Source organism: Tribolium madens, unplaced genomic scaffold (genome assembly GCF_015345945.1).
Source record: "Tribolium madens isolate multiple individuals breed KSU strain unplaced genomic scaffold, Tmad_KSU_1.1 Scaffold_97;HRSCAF=244;Tcas5.2_LG3a, whole genome shotgun sequence".
Taxonomy (NCBI): Eukaryota; Metazoa; Arthropoda; class Insecta; order Coleoptera; family Tenebrionidae; genus Tribolium; species Tribolium madens.
The window spans coordinates 11,383,214-11,395,311 of NW_025401069.1; the positions used below are offsets into that span (position 1 = coordinate 11,383,214).

Consider the following 12,098-nt stretch of genomic DNA (forward strand, 5'->3'; position numbering starts at 1 on the left):
ATAATGCCTCTTGTGAGATTTTTGTACGACACACTGTCTTCGGGAAAACCGGGGTTTTCTTAAATTGTGCATCGACCTAAATTCAATTCTGAAAAACAAGCAACCCAACGAGTTTTTTCATATAAGGTCGAATTATCACTTTAGTTCATTTGAGAAGCATTTCAGGATAAAGATCGAAAAAAACGTTTTTTTCTGTATTGACAAAAGAAATCACCTCCTAAAATCTTTCAGCGTCTTGTACGAACATTGTGTATAATTAATAATTTTATTAATTAATTTGTTTTTTGTCATTTGAAAATTTTGCAGAAAAAAACTTGTGGAGCAAAAGATCTTTCAGGAGCAGGTTTTTCAGAACCATCTGTCACGATATACAAAAACACAGAGAACACTACTGTAGAAATTAAAATGTTTTCGTTTTAATTATAATATTATTTCTGCTGGTCTACGTCAGAATTTTTTATAAAATTTTAATGAGGGGTGTAATTTAGATAGGTGTAGTTTTTAGCTATAATTTCGAAATAATTGTTGTGTTTTTTACTCCTTATCATTTTTTACATTCCTTATATGTTTTAGCTATAAGTTATAAAAGAGTCATTGAGAAACTTTCGCACTACAGAGTTTAATCCATTGTTCAACCCAAAACAAGCAACATGTTTCAACTTTCTTTGGTAAAAGCTATAATTGCTATTATTGCAATTACGTCTGTGATGTATATAATTTCTGCTCGTATGTATTCTATTTATTATGCAAATCTATTTTTTATTTTTTGTCGTTTTGTTATCAGACCCCAAGAAACGAACACCGGCACCGGTTTAATTAAAAAAACGTGTCAGCTGTAATGTCTTGAATAAAAATTTTAAACTACGTATGCATTTTCTTCATTCACTTAAAACTACAGCCAACCAAAGCACACAATGTAAAAATTTGCTTTTAACAACTTAACAACTTCAAGAAGTAAGTGTGTCGATTTTTTTTTACAAAGTAGGTGTCTTCTCACTTTTTGACCACAAACAATTCATTGAACGAGTATGTCGCTTTGTCACGTAAAAGTGCCAAGAACTAACTAGTTTTTTAAAACTGTGATGAGTTTATATTCTCAAATGGATTTTGGATAATAGACAAAGAATCGTTGATTGCAACATACTTCTTAAAGTTTTTCGTATCAATTAAAAACAGCTTTCTTGAACGTCGAAATAGAAATAAAAACTTGTGTTGTATAATAAAACAACTTCTATTGGATATCACTGTCTCATCATTTTATAATAAAATGCATAGTACACTGGTTTTAGTTTCTTTTTTCTTTTTTTTTTTCAAAAAATCTCTTTTATTTTTATGTGTTCTTACTGCTATTTTTTTATAATAGTTTTCTCTAGAATTATTGAGCAATTTTGCCCAAAGTTTTTCAAAAGTTCTTCAGTTGCTAACATCTATTCTGATGTTGGCAAAATGGCAAAAAGTAAGTACATATTTAATAAATTTTTTGCAAGAAAAATAATGTTTTGTTCTTCATTGATCGTAAGTCCCATTTTAGCTCTTTTTAGTCGTGCGAAAAAATAGTCTTGGCAGTTCGGTAGTTCTAATTCAGTATACCATTACGTGTGCAACATTCCGTCCGCAATAAACCATCGAATATGTTCTTTTGTGCTCCTAAATAATCTCACCTCTAAATCGAACTTGCGTAAGTACCCGATTTATCCCAATCCAAACAATTTACCTCAAATTTTGATTGACGAAAGCTGAGCAAACCTCGTCTGATAGTTTTTATTTCCCGAGTGATTTATACGACGAAAATAATGACTTTATTAGCGGTGGCCTTTATCTAAACAATGTTAAACGGCATTTTAATGCCATGACAGAGAGCGAAACTCGAAGGAAAAACCTGTACAATGCGGCCAACAGTTGTTAGAGAATTGTTTATTATTTTTGTTGCGATAACGGGTTGATAGGGGGTGATTTATGGCGAATTCATAAATGGGCTCAACACGCGACTCTGACACTGCATCGGACAAATTTGAATAAATTTAAGCATGCAAGGTGAGATAAAATTGTGAAATTAATCAGATTGCGGGCGATTTCTTCGGAAAATGGGTACTTGTGATGTTTTTTTACAAGTGGGATGATGGACGTTTAACCGGATAATTATTATCCGAGTACAGTTTGCTGCACGTTGTACTCTATAATTATTATGTCATTTATCAAAGGTCGGATCGTAAGCCTTGATGAGATTTTTCTAAATTCGTAGTTAGAGCACCGAAACGTTCGAAATCAACGAGAATAACAAAGTGAGTATTTGCATTTTTTTCACCGATAATTTATTATTATTGCTTGTGTTAATTAAATGAGTTTGCATTTTACACGGGATGTTATTTACTGGTGTTTTTTTCTTTGTTTGGTAACAGTTGTACGTCTGCGGAGTTACAAAGACATTCATCAAAACTGATTAATATATGCACTTCCCAGTGATAGCAGTAGCAATCTTTAATATTATTCCGCCCACAGCTTCTCTGCCGTGTTATTTATATCCAGCTTGCGCTATCATTAATACTATTTTATAGCGGGACGAGAATTTCTCAACGACATCTTGGAGAATTTCGCACATTTTACAGTTTTTTCGCATTTTTGTGAATAGTGGAGGAAGAAAACGACTCTCGAAGTTGGATCGAGCAGACTACTATAAAAACCATCTAAGACTCGTTTCGAATTATCATGTGACGTCATAATTTGTCATTTCATGACATTTTTCTTTAAACATTTTATAAATAAAGTAAAAAAAGTAACAATAATCCCATAAGGTTTATTGTCAGGCAACAATTCACCTTGAAATTCACTATCTATTGCGGTAATGCAATTATTATTATACAGGGTGTTCCAGCAAGTTGGTAGGTCCATTATTAACTTTTAAATATTTTGAAAATATTTACAAAATTCATAGATAACTATTAGCCTCCTGCATTAGTTAAAAGTATTTCTAAGTATACAAGGTGTTTGAAGATAAGTTACAATAACAAAATTATGTTTTTTCTGATGAAACTCTTATGTTTTTTTCCATTTTCGGATGTAGTTTTTAATTACACCAAACTTTTATTTATCGATTTTGCTTATTAGTTTTTGAAATATACAGTATGTCCCCGCATTGAGTTTACAAGAGGAAAATAATTTTATCTTTGATTTTTCGCCAAAACTGCAAAGGAAAAATATTTTTGCTTCACCTGAAACGACCAAATCTCTACTTAAAAAGTCATTATTCTGATTCAGTGAAAAGTAACTTTTTCTTCCGATTTTCTCTATTTTTTTAAGTCTCATATTGGCGGTTTTATTTATTTGACAACTATATGTCACGTTGACAATTAATTTATTAATTAAATAATGATAGTTCTTGTTAAAAATGACTTTGGTTTTTATCTTAAAGCTGTTTCTTTGAGTTGCTATTTATTAAAATTATGTTTTTCACAAACATTTTTGTTATTTAACTTCCGTAAACTTATTTGTCAAAGTGCCAGCGTTGTCAAAATAATAAAAGTGACAATGTGATAGGACTTAAAAAGTAGAGAAAAATTATTTGTGCAAAATCAAGAGAAAATGAAATTTTTTTCTACTGAGTCAGAATAATGAAGTTTTAATTACAGATTTGCTCGTTTCAGGTAAAGCAAAAAATGTTTTTCCTTTGCAGTTAAAGATATTTTTTTTCTTTTTGTAAACTCAATCCGGGGACATACTGTATATTTTTTTGAAATACATTTTTTATCTTAAGGTAATTTTAATAATACTAACTGAGTCTCCACTTTTTAAGTTGCCTACATTTTGAATTTCATAAAAATCCGTTGGCAAATAATAGAGATATTAGACCCGAATTTCTTACGTGGGACACCCTGTATAATTTGTTGATGGTGTATTTGTGTGTTGTTTTTGGTTTCCCTGTCCGATATTTTTTTTTTAATTGGAGAACTTCTGTTTTAGTAATTAGAAAGGCAAATAAGAACATGGAAAAAATTGGTTGTCATTTGAAAAAAGATAGAGTACGGTCCTAGAATAACGAAATCGCTTGCTTATTTTAAAATAATTTTGAAAAGTAGGTGAACAAAAAGTATGAAACCAAATCTTTTGCTTAAACAATATATTTTTTGAAAAAACTAATTGATATACTCGTATGATAAAGTACTATAAGAATGTTTCTAAATAAAATTTTGTTTTTCAAAGTTTTTAATTTTTTTAAATGGCAATCTACCATAAAACCTTTTTTTACAAAGACTTTCATTTAAGGATTACAACTATCTACATCTTGTTCAATTTTTATCTTTTTTTATACAAGGTGTTAAAACAGATTGTAAAATATTTCAGGAGGTGTTAGTATGAACCAAAACAAGCAAAAAAGTTTTAATAAACATATCGAGAAATATTCGTTTTTTGAGATATTTATTTGCAGTTTGTTCAACAAAAAAGAGAAGCTTCTAGTAAAGATTATTTATTTATTAAAACTTTTTTGTTTATTTTGATTCACACTATTACCTCCTTAAATATTTTACAATCTTTTTTTAACACTCTGTATAAGTTGCCATTTCGAAACAACATCTCAAAACTCTAAAACAGAACAAAATTTCAGTCTCAAAACACGATCAAATTTTTTTATTGTATTTTAGAACTATAAACTTGTTTCTAAGCACCCATTTTTTGGCTTTCAAGTAAAACTAATAAAATCTAAATTTTGGGAAATGTGTAGTTTGTAGTACACAAAAATCGATTAAAATTTAGATTAATTTTGCTTTCTTTCTTTGTTTGGTGAAAAATGAAGGAAAATTCCCCACTTGCTAATTTCCTTTTGATCTTGTGACGGGTATGGAAATTTCAGTGTATTAAAAATGAATGTAAAGCAGTTTTATCTTTGTGAATGAGTCGATATTTGCGTTGGAAAATAATCAAAGTTGTAGAAAGCTTGCATGCTGCATGATTCATGTCGAGTCGCTTTAAAGAAGCAATCTATATGCATTTTTATAAAGACTGGATGAAAAAGTCATGTCTGATGATGTGAAAATTCATGAAACGCGGCCGTAAAAGTAAACTTTACCTCCACCTGCGCCATTAGCCCTAGTTTATAAGCGGCGCCAACAACACATAATCCGCGTTGCATTCAACTAGCTCATTGTGGTTCCACATGCATGAACCAAACTCCCAAGTTTGTTGCATTCTTGGGATAAATCGGTAAACTTTGGCACCGTTTAACCTTTGCAGTGAAGAATTTCGCTCGCCAGAAGGCCGCCGCAGAAGCGTGAAATTCGCAATTATCCATAAACGCCTTCGAGAATAATATGCGAGAGTATCGGCGACCTTATATAGCAGTTTGAATTTATTAGTCGGGCCCGCGCGTCTGACTCCATGTTTGCATCTAGATGTATGATCTGTTTACCGCGTTCGTCGGCTAATTTAATTAAAATAGAATATCTAAGTGATGCCGCTCCAACGGGATTACATATGCAGATTACATAATTTTGTTCACAAACACGAAATATATGCAATAGAGGCGATGCTCTTTGCGCTCATAAATTTCAAAACCGCTCCTCGACAACGCGTAATCGCTCCTAATTTCTAAAGCTAGACGCTAGACCCGCCAACACAAACTATTTTCAACGGAAATTAAAGCGAATTTAAACGCAATTACTCTTAAAAATGCAAATAGACAGAAAATCCAGCAAATCAACTTAAATAAGGAACATCTTTCTCCCTCTCTTGTTTCCCGTTTCTATTTTTGTCTCTCTTTGTGTTGGGTCATACACAAAAAAAAACGTCAACTAAATTAACAATAAGTTACTGTCAATTGTCAGTGACAGTTACTAACTGACAATTGTCAGTGACAGTTACTAACTGACAATTGTCACTATATGGCAATTAATAGTTATTAATTGCCAGTTGACAGCAGACTCCTAGCTAGAAACAATTTTTAGGGGGGCCAAAACAGTTCTGCAATTTTGTATAGTACACTCTAAATAATGTTACTGAAAGGTTCTAAATTTTAATATAAAACAACAAAATAAGCACATTTAATGAAATTATACAACATTAATGATGTGATCCCAAAATAATAATAGTAATATGCCAATGAATTTGATATAACCCACAAAATTCATAACTATGTTAGTGGTCGTTTTTCAAAAAAATTGTCGAACACGTCGATTTTATTTTTTTAATGCTATAATTTGACATTTAACATTTATTACGTCATTCGTTTTTGAGTTGTGACGTCATTTTTAATTTTTTTAAATGACAACTCACATTTTTGTTCACTGTTTTAAATAGCATCTTTCTGGTAATAAGAAAAAAAAATAAAAAAATTGATTTGAAACAAAAAAAATAATTCAAAAAAATAATAATTTGGTCTTATTCTATAAGAGGTAATTGTTTTTTGTATATTTTTTTAAATAATTAGCATGAAAACACATAACACCTAAACACAAAAAAAATAAAAACAAAAAAAATCAGCCCTTATAAAATAAATCAAGAACAGGAAGATAAGATAAGAAGAAAGTATAAAACTTTCTATAACTCTTTTAAGTTTTTTTATTTTATTTTCTTCTTTTTTGTATTTTTTTTGCTTAATTTTTTTAATTTTTTTATGCTTACCTAAAGGTTAACGATGTGTACTATCTAAAATAGTAATAAAAAATGTCGGTTGACACTTAAAAAAAAATTAAAAATTATGTCACTACTCGAAAGCGAACAACGTCATAAATGTTATTATAATGTCAAAAAGTAACATTTAAAAAATAAAATAAATCTGTTAGAAGATTTTTTTAAAAACGACCCATAACAAAGATATGAATTTTGTTCGTTACTTTTGGTTCAGTCTGTATTATAATTTTATGCGTTATTATTTCTAAAGAAAGTTGTTAAAAAACACAAAGTTTTAAAGTATAGGGCTCAGAATATTCAAAAAAAATTGGCCTGGTTGACAGTTATTATATGATAATTGCCACTTAACGGTCGATTTAGTTGAAAAATTTATTTGTGTTAGTGTTTTCGTAGTTTTTTATTATTTTTAATTCTGTATTTTCTGGTATTTTCTTCATTTCATCGAAATGTCATGCTTTCTCAAATTATCTTTTTCTCATCTTCTTTTTGTTTTTGTTCCGCTTTTTTCTGTTTCATAATCATCAGTGTTCCTTGTTAAATAAATCTTTCTGTTTTTGCTTTTATTTGTTTTAGTGTCTTTCTTATTTATTTTATTTTAGTTTCATGTAAAAAAATATTGTTTCAGTATAAATTATGTTTAATTCTTTAGAGTGTTTCAAATTAACAATTTGATACGTGTACCTCGTTCTATATACGCTGATCAAAAAATGACGGATAAGCTCGTTGGTTTTTTATAAAAAATTTGCTAAAAAACTACAAGCAAACAATTAAAAAATTCTGCGAATCGACGTTTAGAAATTATTAAGCTTCAAAGTTGACGAATAAATTTTATAATTCTGGTCTATTACCTTTTCCAAAATATAGAGGATTATTTCATTGTTAACAACAGTAAAAATTTATTTGTGTAAGACTTGGACAAGTAATTTTTTATTAAAAAAAGTTAGGTGTAATTTACCTAAAAGTATATGTTACAACACTGGATAAGAATTATTTTAATATCATTTATTTTTCTTTTGTTTCTTGGGAAACAGAAATAACCTTAATTGTTCGCTACTTTCATCATTTTTGCTGCTACATTACAACGTTGCCAGCTTAGTAAAATTCATAATTCATCATAGCTCAAAAAAATAAGAGAGGAGTTTTTTTTTAAATTTTTTACGGACTCCCCAAAGCTTTTCCAAGAATGCATCATCCAGGTTACCCCTCATTTTTTGATCACCGCGTATATTTAACAATTTTAAGATATAATTACAATAATTTAATGGAACTTAAGTTATCTACATAAAAATTATTTATACTGGTATTCTTCCTTTTTGCAGTATCCGAATATCAATATAATAAATTAAACTAGTTTTTTCTTTCTCTTCATAAATTATGACTTAGCCACATAGTTTTAATAAAACCAACAATAAAAATACTTTTTGATTTTCTACTTTTCCTTTTCTATTTACAACACAAATTAAAGTGTCAAAAAAATGTGTTTTTTGAGAAGTAAATTTTTGAAATTCTCTGTTTTTGTTTTTGAATTGTAACTTTATTTTATTTAAAAATTGAATTTCGTTTAGATAGTTATCTTTCTGGAAAACACAGGACTCAAAAAAGATTTAATAATTCCATTCTCTGATCCAGTTTGCGATTTTTCAAGTTTTCAAGATATGTTTTTCCACGTCGTTTGAAATAAATTCCGAATAACTCTTCAGAGAAATTTAATATTCACAGAAAGCTTCCGTTTTTTAAATCACTCTGTTTTTAGTCGAAATTCAGCGCTTGACAAAGCGAAAATTCGTAATTTCGTCCTAGAGTGCCCTCCCTTCCACAAATATGAGAATAAATAAGTGAGAGTGACATCGTGTCAACAACGATGTCGTAAAAGTCGTAAAAGAAGCAAAGAGCTATAACAAGGGAGATGAATGGGGCGCCGATCTGCTAATATTATTAAAAAGATATCTCTCAAATCGAGGACAATGAACAAAGAATTTCAATCAATAAAACTTTTCCGTTTAATGGAAAAAAGCAAGTATTAAATGGGCAGCTGCGCCACCACCCACGCCTTGTCGCAGATTTGATTGCGTCTATTTTCCATTAGACTACATGTCTTCTGAATATTGAAATGATATGCAATTGGAGATTAGAAGCCATTAGTTTAATTACCGTCATTACACATTCGCCCTATCACTGGCAGGATTTCACGCGAATATGCTAATCAGCAGGAATTTTTTGGTCTCTTGACTACGAACAGAGCGCCTTTTATTAATCACATTCCGCAATAATAGACCACACAAATGAATTTCTCCGGCATTAATCAAAACCCATTCTGGTCGGCCGTAGGTTGATTGTTGATATAAGGTTTTATCGTCGAGTTGTAATGATAGAAAGCGACTTATTAATGCCCGGAAACCCACGCGAAAGTGCACACAGGGTCGAATAAAAAATCCGTATCGATGGTGAAAAATTAACTCCATTCTTCTCGTTAAAAACGCATTTGTAATTCCGAATGACCGATTCGATAATCCTGATGAATGGATGCGACTCGTCTATTGTAGAAAATTTATCATATGTACATACTCGCCGGATTACTAATGTTTCTTGTATAAACTTTACACTAAGCGAAGAGGCCATTAATCATCCCAGTCCGTTGCACCGATCAAGAAAAACCTATTTTCAGCGCACGAACATGTAATTAAACAACTTTCCAACTGCATTGGTTTCCTGCTCTGCGTGATGTTCATCTGCAAATATGAAAACAGCAAAATACATAATACAACCAAATCAAAAAAACACAATTGTGAACAAATGCTCGAAAATACATATCTTACACAGTAAATCTGGGACTTACAACTAATTTTATTTATTTTTTATTGTGTTAAAGGACAAGGTTTTCTGACGCCTCAATGAAGACAATGATGTAATTCTTTAATGCATCTTTAAAATATTAAATCTCATCACTGCATTTTAGAGATTAAGATTAAAAGGTCTTTTAGATTTTTAGAAAAGAAAAAGATTTGTTCACATCTGAAAGGAATTGGCTTTTTTATACGACTTATACGCCTTGGTGAACAGATTAGAACCAAAAATAGACTTACTTACGTCTATCAGACTTATAAATCTCAAAAATTTGAATTGGTATTTTTTGAAAAACTACTGATCTCTTTTAAAAAAGAGAAATATCATTTTTTTATTATTTCGTTAAAAATGAATTAAGAAGTAAGCAAGTTGCACTTACATTTACCAGTTTTTTTTGTATTATTGACCAAATTTGTTCAAAAAATGAGTAAAATCTGACCTATATTGTGAAAAAATGCTTTAGAATATTTTAAACAGCAAATCCGGGACTCATTATCCAGTTTATAACTAACTTTTAATTTCGATTTTGTGAGTTAAACTAACAAACATTCGGAGAAAGTTAATAAAATGGTATTAGAATTAATATTTCAGATTTGTGAAAAAGATTCTTTGTTTTTTCACAATTTTTTCTATACATTCTATTTTTGTTCTAATATTCTTCGGAAGAAATGGTGAAATTTTATAGTTTTTATTTTTTATTGTGTTAAAGGACAAGGTATTCTAATGCCTCAAGAAAGACAAATAGATTCTTTAATTCTTAAATTTTTTATCTTTAAAATAGTAAATATTTTCATAACTGCACTTTGAAGATCAAGATTAGAAGGGTTTTTAGTCTCTTAGAAAAAGAAAGATTGTTCACATCTCAAAGGAATAGGCTTTCTTATATGCTTTAGTGAAAATATTAGAAGTAAAAATAGTCTATTTACGTCTATCAAACACAAAAATTTCAAAAAATTTTAATTAGTATTGTAATATGAATTTTTACGTATTTAGTTTTAGTTAATTTAGTAGTTTTTCTCTGCAATTTTGACAAAATTTGTTAAGAAATGAGTAAAATTTGGCCTAAATTTTGAAACAATCCTTTAGAATATATCAAACGGCAAATTTGGAACGCTATTATCCAGTTTACAACTAATTTTTAAATTCGATTTTGTGAGTTAAACTAACAAACATTCGCAGAAAGTTAATAAAACAGTATTTTAAAATTAAAAATTTCAAATTTGGGAAAAGTTTCTTTGTTTTTCAGAATTTTTTCTATACCTTCTATTTTGGTTCTAATATTCTTAGGAAGAAATGGTGAAATTAGAAAGAACTAATTGTTCAAGGGACGTACGGGGTATAATGTCTTCTTGCACAAGAGTTAAAAATGTATATTTGATTAAAATTGACGACGAAAAATATTTCGGGAACAATCTGGTCCCGAAACAACAACATAAACAACATAAAAACTTGACAAGATTAACATAACATTTGTAACAATTTTTTTCGTATTTAGTTTTTGGTTAATTTAAATTTGTTCAAGAAATGAGTAAAATTTGGCCTAAATTTTGAAACAATCCTTTAGAATATATCAAAAAGCAAATTTGGGACGCTCTTGTCCAGTTTACAACTGATTTTTAAATTAGATTTTGTGAGTTAAACTAACTAACATTCGCAGAAAGCTAATAAAAATATATTAGATTTTTATCGTTTTTTTCTAGACTTTCTACCTTTTTCTGGAAGACGTGTATTCTCTAATAAATGCATCTTTCAAATATTGAATCTCCTGAAATTTAGTTTTATAACTGTATGTAGAAGATTAAGATTAACGAACAAGCCTTATATGCCTTGGTAAAAAAAATAAAAGCAAAAATAGACTTTTTTACGTTTATCAGACAGAAATCTTTTGATAATTTTGATAATTTTTCGAGAAACTAAAACTGAATATATTTTTTTAAGAAATTGCAAAAATAAAAGTTCATGTATTAAATTTTTTTTTTGTAATTTTGACCTAATATGGTCAAGAAAGGAGTAAAATTTGGTCTAATTTTTTTGGGTTAATATCTCTCGTGGGCAGTTTGTTGTCAAGTAATTTACCAACCGAATTTGCCTAAACACGAATAGTAAATCTCACAATTTAGCTTTATCTAATTTACGACGACATTAACAAGTGGAACAAGACCTGCAGAGTCGATAAGAGCATTTCTTTTTGTATAATTTATAACACGACGGCAAGTTGCAACACCGGATTATTGTTTGTTGCGATGTACCTCAGTCTTTGATAAACATTAGCGAACCGAAACAAACGCTTCTTCGTAATTTATAGCAGACGCTCGAACAAATGGGATTTATGTGGGTTAATCAACTGTTTGAGAATCTCAAGATAAATACGCCCCATTCGTGGAAGGGTTTAATTATAATCCGGGAGAAAAATGTCGCTTTGTGATTTATGTAACCGAACGAAAACAATTATTCTTACGGATAATAACAGGCGAAGGGTTGTATTTGTGGAATTGGGGGAGGATGAGCTCGGATCAATAGAGGATAATCTTGCCGTGCTTTGAATAAATTTGCTACAAATTAGTGTTTGGCCGGCAAAATAAATAATGGGGTTTCGTCTAAGACATGAGGAGATAAACACAAGGGTGCAAAAA

At 29.8% G+C, this 12,098-nt stretch overlaps 1 protein-coding gene and 1 long non-coding RNA gene across 3 annotated transcripts in view; both read left to right on the top strand.

The window, feature by feature from the left end:
• Nucleotides 1–584: 584 nt before the first annotated feature.
• On the top strand, nucleotides 585–864 carry LOC123014440. The gene is made up of 2 exons (XR_006413323.1): nucleotides 585–726; nucleotides 785–864. It is a non-coding gene; the product is annotated as an uncharacterized LOC123014440 (long non-coding RNA).
• Nucleotides 865–1,568: 704 nt separating this feature from the next.
• The window catches only part of LOC123014434 (acyl-CoA Delta-12 desaturase), a 36,708-nt gene continuing 26,178 nt past the window's right edge, over nucleotides 1,569–12,098 (top strand). The window contains exon 1 of one of the 2 annotated variants that reach the window (XM_044413564.1): nucleotides 1,569–1,678. The gene's annotated coding sequence lies outside the window, so the exon portion shown is untranslated. The remainder of the gene's footprint in view (nucleotides 1,679–12,098) is intronic. The other variant, XM_044413562.1, reaches the window with a different exon arrangement.